The sequence below is a fragment of the Syngnathoides biaculeatus genome, chromosome 4, assembly GCF_019802595.1.
Source record: "Syngnathoides biaculeatus isolate LvHL_M chromosome 4, ASM1980259v1, whole genome shotgun sequence".
NCBI lineage: Eukaryota > Metazoa > Chordata > Actinopteri > Syngnathiformes > Syngnathidae > Syngnathoides > Syngnathoides biaculeatus.
In genome coordinates, this window is record NC_084643.1 from 10,648,100 (window position 1) to 10,662,088 (window position 13,989).

The window sequence follows — 13,989 nt, forward strand, 5'->3', positions numbered from 1 at the left end:
GGTGACGACTTTGAGGAAGCATATGTGGCGTGACGGCGAAAAAGAAGAAGAAGAAGGAGGAGGAGGAGGAGGAGGAGATGAGAAAGGCGGCAGATGTCTGCGCGCTTGAGCAACACATAACAACAGACCCGACTGGTGAATCAATTCCACCGAGGGGGCGAGGCCGGCGCTCATCTCTTTATAAAGCACACAGTCATTATGTTAATTAGCTCGCCGGAGAGCTGAAGTGGAAGTGGAAGTGGAATGGGGGGGGGGGGGGGGGGGGGGTCAGGGCGCCACGCTGCCAGAGGTGGCGGAGAACAAACGCTCGCAAACTCTCAGCAGATAGCATTACCCGGCCTAACACAAACGGCGATATCGGAACACAGCCGGCGTGTGCAGTGGACCCCCCGTGGCGCTTTTTTCATTCGCGTCTCAAATGACTGAACCCACGGGCGCCTCGCTCGGTCGGTTTGTTCCGCGCAGCCCTCGAGTGAATTTCCCGACGCTTGTGCGAGTGAGACCGCATTTTACAAACAAACAAACAAGCAAACAAATGCCGTGTACAAATTCATCAAGTAATCAATCAATACAAATAAGGTTCGTTGGTGGTTAGCGCTTTGGAAAAAAAAATATCTACATATGGCACAAAAATGTGGTAACAAAACAGTCCTAACACGATTTTACGCAACAAAAAATTTGCTTAGCAAACTGAAATGTGCCCTTTTACGGAGCTCACGTCTAAAATGTGGAACTAAAGCAAAATTCTTTACAATTTACTGCATTGACGTCAACAAAATAAGTCACATTAGTCAACGTGGACAAATGTTCAACAGCTGTGGCTGCAGAATTTTTAACTTTTCAATGTTTAAATTACTTCATATTAGCGATACAATGTACATCAGGATTAAAATTGACAGCATATCATTAGATCAACTGGAGGATTAAGTCTTAATAATTCAAAAATATGAATACAGCTTGTGAATGCAGCACATTTAAATGTCAAGAGGCTTCTTTCTTCTCCTCTTTTGTAAGAACTGCAGCACGATATTCCGATGAGAAAATCTTCACCGCTAATAACCGGTTTGTTATGACACAATAGTGATATTACGAGCGTGTTATGACTCTTCTTCGTCTCTTACTTTTCACACTGACTCAACTTTCACTCACGCTTCCTGCTTTGCGTGCAGAACTTTCGCACGGCGTAGCCGCGGACGAAAGGGGCTGGAACGCCGACGCGCGGCCGCACGAGTCCACGACCTTCCGAGCGCACGTACGCAAGTGCTGAGCGTGCACACCCACACTCGGGTGACACACAGGATGTTACGAGTCCAAGATGACATTCCCAGGGTCCCTTTCGCAAGGCCGTTGCCATGGTAACTGACTGACATGCAGCATTCCGCAATCCCTGTGAGGGTTGCCGGAGCCTGCACTGTCCTGGGTGCCGGTGTGTCTTTCTGTGCGCGTGTATATATATTTATCATTTATATTTGTGCGCGCCCACACACACACACACACACACTGGGCGGAGGAGACCTTGACCTTAAACGTCGTAATCAACACATCTGTCAGCGCTTCCCCCGGGGGTCAAGACGAGAATGTTGCAGTGTTTGTTTTTCCAAGGCTAAAGATAACTTCACGTCGTTCGAACTGGACAGAGGAGCGTGTCGACTGAACGCTGCAAAAAAAGTTGCACCGTTTGGCGTTCAACCTGAATTTTCGGCAAAGTGATAAGTCCAAGTGTGTGGTTGCGCAATATGTTTAATTGCAGGTGCTACAAAAGAATTGTCTCGAAGGAGGCTGAAAATGATGCGCAAAGTGGGTCGGGAAAACTCCAGGATTGGAGTCTCCAAATCTACGTTTCTGCGCGTTCGATGATGAACCGGCGCATCCACAAAGAGATCCTGCAGCGTTTGCTTCTGTCTCAGAAGCGGCGGCTGCTCAACCATGACGACGTGCCTGGCGACAATGCCCGGTTGAAAAGCACATGGCCACGTCGGACCGACCTTCCGACTCACATGATTTGTGATTCCTTCCCCCCCCGGTGCATCTACTTTGTTCTTGAAATTGGGAACTGGCACTTTTCCTCCATTCTTCAGGCTCCTTTTCACCCACTAGTATTCTCTGGAGCAAGTTTGGTCCAAAACTCCACGGCCACCTCTCCCAAAAATGCTTCCATACCTCTACCAGGTATGATGTCACCAAGACCAACTGCTTTTCCATTATTCATCCCCTTTAGTGCCTTTCTAACTTTCTCCTTAGTAATCACTGCCATTTCCTGGTCCAGCACAATTTCCTCTTCTACTCTTCCTTCAACTTCTCACAGTATTCTTCTCACCTATTTAGAAACACGACTCGCACCAGGAAACAAATTTCCATCTCTATCCTTAATCACCCTTACCTGCTGCACATCCTTCCCATCGCTGTCCCTCTGTCTGGCCAACCTGGAGAGATCCATCCATCCATCCACCCATCCATTATCCAAGCCACTTATCCTAACAAGGGTATTCCAGCTAGTTTCGGGAGAAAGGCGGACTACACCCTGAACTGGTCGCCAAAGTCAACCGCGTGTACCACTACACTACCACATTTTCAGTGGCCAACCTGGTGTGTACATGTCCTCCTAGGTCTTGTTTAGCCTTTGCCACACGTCACATCTCAATGTATTCCTTTCACCTCTCCTCAGTTCTCTCAGGGTCCCACTTCTCCTTTGCTAATCTCTTTCCTCGTGTCCTGTATTTTGGGGTTCCGCCACCGAGTCTTCTTTTTCCCCCTTTCCTACGAGAAGACACACCAAGTACTCTACTGCCTGTCTCTCTGACACCTTTGGCTGAAGTAGTCCAGTCTTCCAGGAGCTCCTCCTGTCCGCCCAGAGCCTGTCTCACCCTCTTTCAACTTTCTTCCTTTCTGAGCTTCCACCACATGGTTCCCTGCTCCACCTTTGTCTTCTTAATCTTCCTCCCCACCACCGTCGTGTGCTGTCGAGCTCCACTCTCCCCTACCCTACTTTTCAGTCGGTAACCTCCTTCACCGTCTGCACAAAATATGCTTCTCCCTCCGCTCTTGTAGGTCTGTCCTTTTTGCAAAGTCTACCAGCATCTGTCCCTCAAAGTTCCTCTCCTGAATGCCGTACTTACCCGCCACTTCTTCCGTCACCAATGTGTTCATTGCAATTTGCACCAATCACATCTCTCTCTCTCTCTCTCTCTCTCTCTCTCTGGGACGCTCAGAACTACTTCATCTGGTTCCTTCCAGAATTCCTCTTTCACTTCGAGGTCACGTCCTACCTGTGGGGCACGGACGCTAATCACATTGGACACAGCCTCAATTTCAGGTTTCAGCCTCATCACTCGATCTGATATCCTTTTCACCTCTGAAACATTCTTCGCCAGCTCCTAATCATCATGTCAACCAGATCCTGATCTTTTCCTGCCATAGTCCCAACACTCAGTTTTAGGCTCTGTGCTTTTTTCCTCCCTTTTCTGCTGAAGAGTCATATTTCTTCCTCTTTGACCGACAGTAGCTGAATTTCCACCAACGCCCTGCTGGTTAACAGTGCCGGGGATCAGACATTGTCAAGCCGGGCCGTGACCGATCCGGTATGAGATTCTTTAGATGAACGCTCATATTTGTTTGGAAAAGTTTTAAGGCGGACGCCCTTCCTGATGCAACCCTCTGCTTTTATCCAGGGGTTGGGACCGGCCTACAGTTGGCATTTACAGTTTAGATGACTAAAATCTTACTTAAAACATCACGAGACAGCATACTCACTTTTTTTTTTTTTTTTTTTTTTTTTTTTTTTAGGCGTGTGACAGAAAACTACAACCATAAAAATCAAGCAGATTGTTACATTGCTCTGACTGTGTCAATAAAAAACGGAATATGACCATCTTGCGGAAAACAGGTTTGTTGGACACAACTATTGCACGGGCTTTCATGACATTATATCTAATCAAGAGTCTCGAGAGCACACTATTTCAAAAACACATCTCTCCCGAGGCAGCCAAGACCGCGTTCGATATCATAATCGCTATCAGCTTCATCTGTGACAGAGTGGCGGATGTGGCAACAGAATGCACATTTATGTAGAAAATACTCTCGTCTGCATACCCACGCAGACGAGTACAAATAAAATAAACTTAAAAATATATATATACGTATATGTATATACATAAAACCCTAACCATAAATCTATACATACTGTATACATATTTGCGTGTCTGTGCACTGGGCTAGCAAAACTCATTGAGGAGCGTGTTCTGGGAAATTGGTTGAAATGGATAAATGTGTCACTTTGCTTCTGAGAAACGCGGGCCAAAAATGCAGAAGTTGTGAAAAAGAACAAAAGATTCACAGAAGCCAACTCGGCTCCCCTTCGGTGAATTAGCCGCGGTATTACCGGAGATGTTTGCGAGACCGTGGCCAAGAATTCAAAACCTTTGGCTCAATACGACCATCAAAAGGATGAGGATGACGCTCGTGCGAGCATGTCGTAAAAATACTATAAAAACAAGTATCTTTTTGTTTGTTTTTGTTTGTTTTTTTTTTTCAAGACAATGGCAGGACATGACTCGAGTGACAAGGCCAGCACAGCATAGAATACAATAAATAGAGCCTTTCAAGAGGTATTCCCAAGAAGTTGTTTTTTTTCTAGGAAAAAAAACAGAAGAAATAAAACCACCTTTGTACTTTTCTTGACCTTTTTTTCTGTTATTGACAATAACATAACTCTCACCTCATCTCTTGATGTCTTGGGTGAGTAGTTTTGCAATTGAGCCTTGAGATGCGAGTTGATTCAGAAACATCATCTTTTCCCCAGTGAAATTAATTTACGTCTTTTAGCCTCACACACACACACACGCAAAAAAAGAATTTTTATGACGCTGACAGTTTGTGCTTGAAACGACAGAATTTCCTCATGCATTGTAATGAAAAGCAACTTGGAATCCGAGCGGTGGTTTTGACTTCCATCGTCTCGTGTGGCATCTTTTTGGAACATATTTTGTCGAGGTTTAGAGCTCCATCCGAGAAGAATGATTAAAAAATTAAAAAAAATTGTGGCAGCATGCGAAGTAGGCACAAAGAAAAAGGGAAGCCCAAATGGCTCGCGTGAACGTGAGCACAAGCATTCACGTCAGCGCACGTGTAGACCCCCCCAAAAAAAAAACACACCAAAAAAACTCATTTAACCTTCTGATTTCTGTCTTCTCATACCCAGGCAAAGTTATGCCAGGAAAGATTCGTGGCACTGACATAAACTGCCATAAACTTTTCATTTTATTGCGCGCCACGGAACATCGTCGTCATCATTCCCGAAAACCGAGGAGAACTTTTCTTCACACAATTCACCCCACGCAAGAGCGGAAGTCGCTTGCGTGTGTCCACGTTTGACAAACGTGTTGGCTAACGGCGAGTTTTTGCGCGTGACAACTCTTCAGCAGAGAAAGCAAAACGTGAGGAACAATTTGTAGTACAGACTTAGAAAGGTTTGTATTTATATTGCAATACCTACAACAAAAATAAGTGAATGGCGTGATGTTGCCGTTGTCTCTGAAAACTGCAGCTTGGTACGCCGTACGTCGATAGAAAACGTACAAAATATTCAGTGGAACGTCTAAATTAGACCGGTTCTGAAAAATCTTTCATGAACAAGTTGCACTTGGAAATGATTTGACTCTTTAGCGCAAGGATAATCCAAAAGATTTACTCCCAAAAAAGTTTCTGGATATTTGAACACAAATGATGGCGCAACACATGTGAACAGATAATGTAAAAATGCATCTAATAGAAGACCATTAATTTGTTCTGTCTGTCACGATGTCTCACTGGCATAAATAGATGAACAAAGATGTTATTTATTTTTGAGCAATGAAGTACACAAGTATATATAGTAAACGAGCAGGTCCTTTAAACAGACTCATTGCTCCATTTTGTGATCGGATCGGTGATCGGTTGTCTGTTTAAACTCGCTGATCGGCCCCAAAAATCCCGATGGTGGAATGTTTAGTATACATTCATACAACATATACCGTAATTTCCAGCCTATAAACCGTGACTTTTTTCCACACGCTTTCAAACCGGCGGTGATGCGATTAATTTGTGCATTTTTCTAACAGCCGCAAGGGGGCACTCGAGCCGAAAAGGTTAGAGTGAGACGGTGGAATCAATGTGGCGAGGAAGTGACTTTTACCGGTATGTTTCTTTTAACCGGCCCTGTTAGCGCTGCGCTACCGTTAGCACTGCCCTAGCGTCTTGCTGCTGTGTTACTGCCGTGTCTCAGTGATTTTCATCAGTATGTTTTTTTTTTTTTTTTTTAAATCAGCCCGGTCAGTGCTGCGCCAGCATTAGCGCCGCACTAGCGTGTTGCTACTGTGTTCCTGCTATTTAGGTACGTTTTTTTTTATTGTTCCTGTCAGTGCTGTGCTACCATGTTGCTATTTATTTATTTATTTATATATATATTTTTTTTACCGGTATGTTTTTTTTAAACAGCCTTATTCGTGCTACCGTGTTGTTGCTATGTTAAGCTAAGGCAAGGTATTCAAACTTTGAAAACGCTTTCTGTGTACCGTCATTCTTTGTAAATATCTCGGGTTTCAATTTGGGCACTTGCGGTTTTTACACAGGTGCGGCCTATGTATGTACCAAATGGTATTTCCTTTACAGATGTACTGGGTGAGGCTTATCACCGGGTGCGCTCTGTAGGCCGGAAATTACGGTACTTCATTTTACAAACATCGCCAACCTAATGCTAACAATCACTGCAAAACAGAACAGAATGAGTGCCAAAACTACAATACTAATATAACTCAAAATAACCAATATTTACTGCGGCATACACGGAAAGATGATTTAGGAATACTCACGGACATACGGTACGTTCTCCTTATTCTGTGAAAAAAAAACGAGTTCCGGAAGTGCAACATGTGGCCTTTTACGCGATGTGTACATCACAGCATTCCGAGTGACGCACATCGGGAACAGCGATACAATCAAATAGTCACACGTTCAACAAGGTGCAACGCCACGACACAACAAATCCGTCATGAAATTATCGATTTTTAATCGACTCGTTGAAGGGTTGGATGATTAACTTCTGACTTCTGCGAGAAGCCGTGTGAGTATGCAAGTAAATATGTGCCACCGGGATTTGAATTTGAAACGTAAAGTGAGCACGTTTTCAATAGCTGCATTTCATTGCGACTTTTCACCGTTAACAATTCAACCGGCTACGATTCGCTGTCTGAAATTCAACCGTCTGCGCCGCCAGGCGGGGTTACTTCAGGTCACAACCGAACAGGCAGCCAATCGCAGTTACGCTCTCTTATGGCCCCGTCACAGCACGACGTTCTGGTCGGCGTTCTACAGCGTTTGAGGATACGTTGGTCGTCGCCCACGGTCGCCGGGTTAGCGGCAGAAGAGCCTTGTTTGAACGCCGGTCCGGGAAAAAAAAAAGTTTTGAACATGCACAAAAGTTCTCACCGAGACCAGCGTTCATCAACGTTTAATTTTAAAGGCCGCAGAACGTTCAAGAACGTCCGTGGAACGTTTCACTAAGGTTCGCCGAGCGTTGCACGCGTTTAACGTCGCGACTGGAGCTTTACTTGGTTGTCACTTAATCGTTTGCTTTGCAGTGAACGACTCACTGGCGACGAACACTGAACAATCCCGCAGCGCACGCAGCGTGCAACTAAAGTCAAACGAACGTCCTTTGGCGTCCGTTGAGCGTTTCCCGAACGTCCATGAGTCTTCTTTTCCTTTCGGCTTGTCCCGTTAGGGAGGGTATATCAACCGATGCTTTGCATTCTTACTTGCGGCGCTAGTTGCCGAATTTTTTTTTCGGCTGGGCGGCATGATGCCGACTGTTCAAACTCACGAGAACGACTGAAGTGAGTATGAAATTTGCAACTTTTTCGTTCCCGTTCCACTGTAAAAATGACGCTATTCTGTCGTTATTCAGCCGTTTAGTCACACGCTCAACACGCTGGTCTAACGTCGACAAATCACTCGTCGCGCGCCAGTGACACGTTAGCACACGCTAATGGTTTTATCTTATTTGGTCGCTGTTCCACACTTCTCGTGCGTTAAACGCACGCCAGATGCGTCATCCTTATTTGAGAAGGCCGAAAAATAGAACGATTGAAATGAATGGTCAGAGAACGTCATGGTGTGACGGGGCCATTAGTCACGTGACAAATCCCGGTGGCACATATTTACTTCCATAAGTGAAATTTCAGTTTGAAATCACTGACTTCTTATTCCAAAACGGTGGAACGTCGAGAGCTCACTCAAGTCTGCATCAAAACGCTTCTTTGTGCTCGACGGTACAACTTTATTACATTTGCTAACGCGGTGCATGTGAATTTACTGCACTTCCTCTCTTTTCCGATCAAGACAATGTGATCAAAAAGTACATTCTGATCATATTTCCATGAAAACAAAACAAAAAGGCCTGAGAATGTGCTGCTTTTTTTTTTTTTTGATGAAGGGAGAGAGAGAGAGAGAGAGAGAGAGAGAGAGAGAGAGAGAGGTCAGCCCCGCTCCGCTATCCTTTCTTTCCTGTTCGGCGTGTTTGAACAAACAGCGTAACGCAATTGTGCTCTTCCTGACTTCACCTCCCCCGGGTTGAGCTGAGCCAGAAGCGACGTGAGATTCAAGCCGCGATAACATTTTCCGCACCGGCGTCCACGCCAAACGTGACCGTGCGAGGTCAAACGCTGCCAAAATGTTTCGAAGGCGGTTTGCCGAAACGATTGTCAAACGTTCGCTTGTAAGCGGGGGCCACACAGCAATAAATAATTGACGCGAACGTAATGGAAACCCCGACAAAGGAACCGAGCTGGCCTCACGCAGGGAAGAGTTACGCAGCAACCTCACGATGAAAGAATAGTGCAGCAAGTGAATATGAAAAGGAATAAGCAAATATAATATACACACTTTAGAGACTAGACAAAACTTTGGTTGAAGGCCAACTTGTGGATTCTTTTGTTTGTATTAACGAGAGCTACAAATGAATGCGTGGACAACAACTCATCCCAAATCCCAATTTATACATTTGAATAAAAACGAATCAGATAACATCCTTTATTCCGATGCAAGGCTTCGTTTTGCTTCTGCCCTGACCCGACTTTGATTTAATGTGCAGCCGCAGTTGTACCCGATCACATGCAAAACGGACCTTTAGCGATACTGGACTCAACACACACACACACACACACACACACACACACACACACACACACACACACACACACGCTGGGATTTTAGAAAGGGATCTTTCGTGGTTCGGCAGTTTCAAAGGCAACACTTGTTTGTATCTTTGAGTATCGCGATTTTTAATTTTTTTTTTTGATTTTCGATATTAGATACAGGCATGTTATTTGACTGAATGAAAAAATGATCAAAGGATGATCACCAATTTTAACGCGCAAGTTCGATCAATTGTACATCTATAAATAGATGCTATTCCGTTTTTCGAAATGTACACAATATGATCGTTCATTATCATTTGCCTTTACCCCCAAATATTACAAATTTAAATTACAATACAATATTACAAATTGAACTAAATGAACTACTAAAATGGAATTCAGATTTGCATCATGGCACGCAAGCGTGCTTTCATAGCGTGTATAACGTATTTATTCAAAAACCTTTTCATTTCTTGTGTTAGTAAATGATTGAAACGCATGAATTTGACGACAATTATTAACGTCACGGGTCGGTATCAGTAAATAATACAGACATTTTTCCAAGTAATTGCTTCTGAAGTCTCGCCTCGTTATTCGTTCGATTCTGCGAATGAAGTCGCTTAACAGAGTGGCAACTTGCTTCTTTCCAACCATCGCAACTTATTTTGGACATATCTCTTCATTTCGTTCACTCGAGAGGCGTCTTTCATCTCGCGCGCCGCCATCGCGTTGACTTGAAAATGGCCCCGTGAACCGCCTGGTATACAACAAGCGTTTTCATTGGTCAGGAGGAGCACATTCGACCAATCAACAGACGCGTATCTAATCTTAAACGTCGCTTGCAAAAGTCGGACCGGAATGTGAACGAGTGTGGATTCTGGCACGGGTTACAATCGGAATATTGCAGAAAAATGTCAAATCCCCGTTTTTTTTTTATCGATGCAATTTAAAAAGACGGAATTCCGTCTATGAACGGAAAAATCGCGTCTATATAAAGTAACTGTGAAGTGCTTTGAGGATCTTTCACGTTTGTCTGGATGCGATACAAACAAGGCCGAAGGAAAATGGCTGATAGTACTGTCGCAAAGCTTTGCTTTGAGGGGTTTCGACACGCAACTTGGCAGCGTCGTGTTTCACTGGTTTTGGTCCGAGGTTAGCACACGACTTTAATTAAACAGAATTACTCAAAAATGGATGCGCACGTGCTTAAACATTCAAAACGCAGACAGCTTGACTGCGAAAAGAGACACTCCAAAGAAACGAAAGCGAGATCTGACAAGCATCTTGACCACATGACTCTAACCAGTTCACTTCCTTTCTCTTGATTTTTGTCACACCGAAAGGCGCATGCAAACTGAAATATGTGCACTTTGAAGGCATTTTCAGTTTTAGCTGCGACTCAACAAAGCGAAACGCGGCCTTCTCTTGAAGTGTAATTCCTTTGCCGCGTCTCGGCTCATCGCGTCACTTTTCTTTGGCTGATATCGGTGAGAACTTTACCAACAACCGTCCCCCCCCCATTCTGATGCAACGGTCCAGGCACGAAACAAATGTGCACGTGTCACCAATTTTCTGCGCTGGCTCACAGAGGGAGCGCGCCTGACCCGTAATGTTCTACACAAGCGCAAGTGACATGTAAAAGGTCAACTGAGCCTTGAATAGCGATCCAGCAATAACATCAACACTGAAATCAAAGACGAGCTTCCGTGAGGTAATATTATGCCAAACCTGCGCAGGGCTCTGGCTAAAGGCAACAACTGAACACTTCCAAAACTGACGCCCCAATCATTCCCCTTCCTTTTCCTGTCTGTCTTCCTTATGTCACTCGCCTCTCTCGCCGTTGTGCGCTTCCCTGATCTCTTCTCGGCTGACTCCATTCGCTTTCTGGTACAGCTGGCCGAGGCTCATATGTGCGGAGAGCTTTATTTGTGGTACGTGATGAAGGGCGAATTTCTGCCCAGGTGCCGGATCTTAGCCCCAAGATTGGCCCGATTAGCTACCGGGGGGGATTTCTCAGAGCGGGCCTGAGAGAATTTGTCATTGATGACAAAAGTTCTTGTCTGTGACATAATCCACCACCAATGATTCAGCCCTACGATAGCACTATGACGCTAAAACAAAAGGTCTAAAATGTTCAATTTTCGAGATATCTTCCATGTAATGTGTCATGTCAACGACCCAATAGGATTGCATTTTGTGACTGGTGCTTAATCGTTGTCAGCTTTCTCGGGCGACGTTGTCATTATTTATTCACGCGCACAAACCAACGCTTACCGAAGATTTGGAGCATGATTGGAGAGTATTTCGGCTTGTTTGCATACAAACATTAGTGTTAGCACGAGCTCGCTAGGCTACGTAACATAAGGTTGCCTGCTTGCGAGCCGTATTGTATTGAAAGTACGAGAACAAACCTCAGAATTGAATGGACAGCCCACTCCCGAGTACTGGTGACTCTTTGTGTTCACCCCCAAACCCCGCCCCAAATACAATACAATACATTGGTACGATGCATCGCTATCGTCACCACGGTAACTGGTGCATCCAGCCAAGTTGACCGGTGAAGATATGACGAGACGTAGCCCAGCGATTGTAAAAGACAGGATGCGGTGGTATGGGAAAACATTTCACGTAGCGCGTTTCCACTGTCTGACCGAGATTTTATGGCAGTCGCTGCAAATGCGAAAGACCAAAATTGTCCCGTAGTCTGATCCAGGCACGATGCTGCACGTCGCCAAATGAGAGACGAAAGCACAAGTAATACGCAGCAGATGGACCGGGCAGTCGGACGGATCAAAAACTTCTTCCCACTGATGATGTGAGCGGCTTTTCGTCACCTCTGCATCGGTGTGTGGAGAAGACGACAACGGAGTCATGTTGAGTCACATCCAGCAGGAATTTGGGGGAAAAAAATATTCAAAAGTCACATAAAACGTGAGCGTGTTCAAGATGTTAAAGCTGAAATTGGTTCCATATCCACCCACAACAGGTGAAAATCTGCACTATGGTGTATGTGGAACCACCATATTAAAAACATTTTTTACCCCCCTGCAGTTTTTAAACATTGAATTCCTTACTTGCCCACACGGTTCTCCAAATAAGAGGCAAAGAGTGCTGGCTCCAAGCTGTAAAACTGACACATAAAACAAAAGAAAATGAAATGTGGCATATTTCAAGAACAAAATGTTCAAATAAACGGTGTCCAAAGTCTGGTATCTTATTTCTAACATATCGTGCAAAACTATAAAAACGGGCAAACGAACTTAGAATAGAAGTGATTCATCCTTGGATCCATACAATTTCTTAGCCGCTTATCCTCACGGGGGTTGCTATCATCGGGCAGGAGACCGGGTACACCCTGAACTGGTTGCCGGCCAATCGCAGCGCACATAGAGACAAACAGTCCCACTGGCAATCGCACCTCGGGGCAATTTAGAGTGTCCAATTCATGTTGCATGTTTCTGGGCTGTGGGAGGAAACCGGAGTGCCCACCCGGAGAAAACCAACGCAGGCACGGGGAGAACATGCAAACTCCACACAAGGTTGGCTGGGATTGGACCGGAAAAGGTAAGAGTGAGACCGGTGGAATATACGTGCCGAGGAAGTGACTTTTACCGGTCTGACCCTGTGAGCATTGCACTAGCGTTTAGCGTCGTCAGAAATGTGAGGCCGACGCTCTAAGCCTTTTCTCCACTGTACCGCCATTGAGGTAATGAATTCATATAATTCTAATTATAACCTCCCATGCACGATCAGTCTGATCATCCTCTTTAGGGATGTGTAAGGTATTTTATGTTTTGTTATGCAGATGGTTATTCTGCATGCATTAAAATGCAGTGAGGTAGAGTCGCCTTCAGCTACCCTGTCAGGGTGAGAAGTGTCACTATTTTAATTTTACACGACAGGTATGCACTTATTTTTACACTTAAATGACAGCTAATTTAACTCAACTTTTTGCAGTAGTCTCTTCTCCACTCCATCGACCATTTATTTTGTTTGTCATACGACATATTTCTTATGAAAAGAGGCGAAATCTGTAATCTAGAAATCTGATCAACTAGCAGGTCAACGAGCATCCCACATCGGATCGACCTTGTGAATGTTTGACCCATTTTCCAGTCATCGTGGCCACTGTATCGCAACAGCTACTCCAAAGATCGGAAAGAGAAGCTATCAGGCGAGTCGAACTGGCCCCAATATCCAGGAGGACGTCGACAAAGTGGAGACGACAACCCGGGTCAAGAACAACAAAGCACAAAAAGAATCCATGTGGGAAAAATTAGGAGGAGAAAAGCGAGAAGATACACACACAGCTGAGATGCGATGAGGACGAAACCTACAGGAGGTCCGAGGAAACACATCCGCTGTCAGACTTTCAGCCGTCTGTGGGAACTAAAGTGACTTTTGGAAGGGAGCGACACCACAACTTTCCTGGCAAAGTTCTCCGCTTGTTTTGTTTGTTTTTGCGCATGCAACGCGGGCATCAGATGAAAGGAGCCAGCGTTCGTGCCGCAGAGGGTGCGAGTCAAAAATCCGACGGACGACAATCTCACGGCGAAACACGAGAAAGAAACTGCAGCGAGTCAGTGCCGCAATTTTGCTCCGAGAGGCACGGATCAATTCATCGAAAACTGAAAGGAACCAAATGGAAATCGTTTGCAGGTTGCGCGGGTCACTTTGTTCTCCTCGAGATGCCGAAGCTACGGACAGCGCCGATACGTCGGCGTCAGTCATGTCTTGGTCCTGGCTTCCGTCCTTTCAGATGAAATGACAAGATTCACTTCCGCAGGGAAGCATCTTTGGCCTCAATGTTTTGTCATCA

General features: G+C 45.1%; 1 protein-coding gene across 6 annotated transcripts in view; it reads right to left on the reverse strand.

The window, feature by feature from the left end:
• The window catches only part of sh2b3 (SH2B adaptor protein 3), a 56,903-nt gene that overhangs the window by 15,943 nt on the left and 26,971 nt on the right, over positions 1-13,989 (reverse strand). The window lies entirely within an intron of this gene.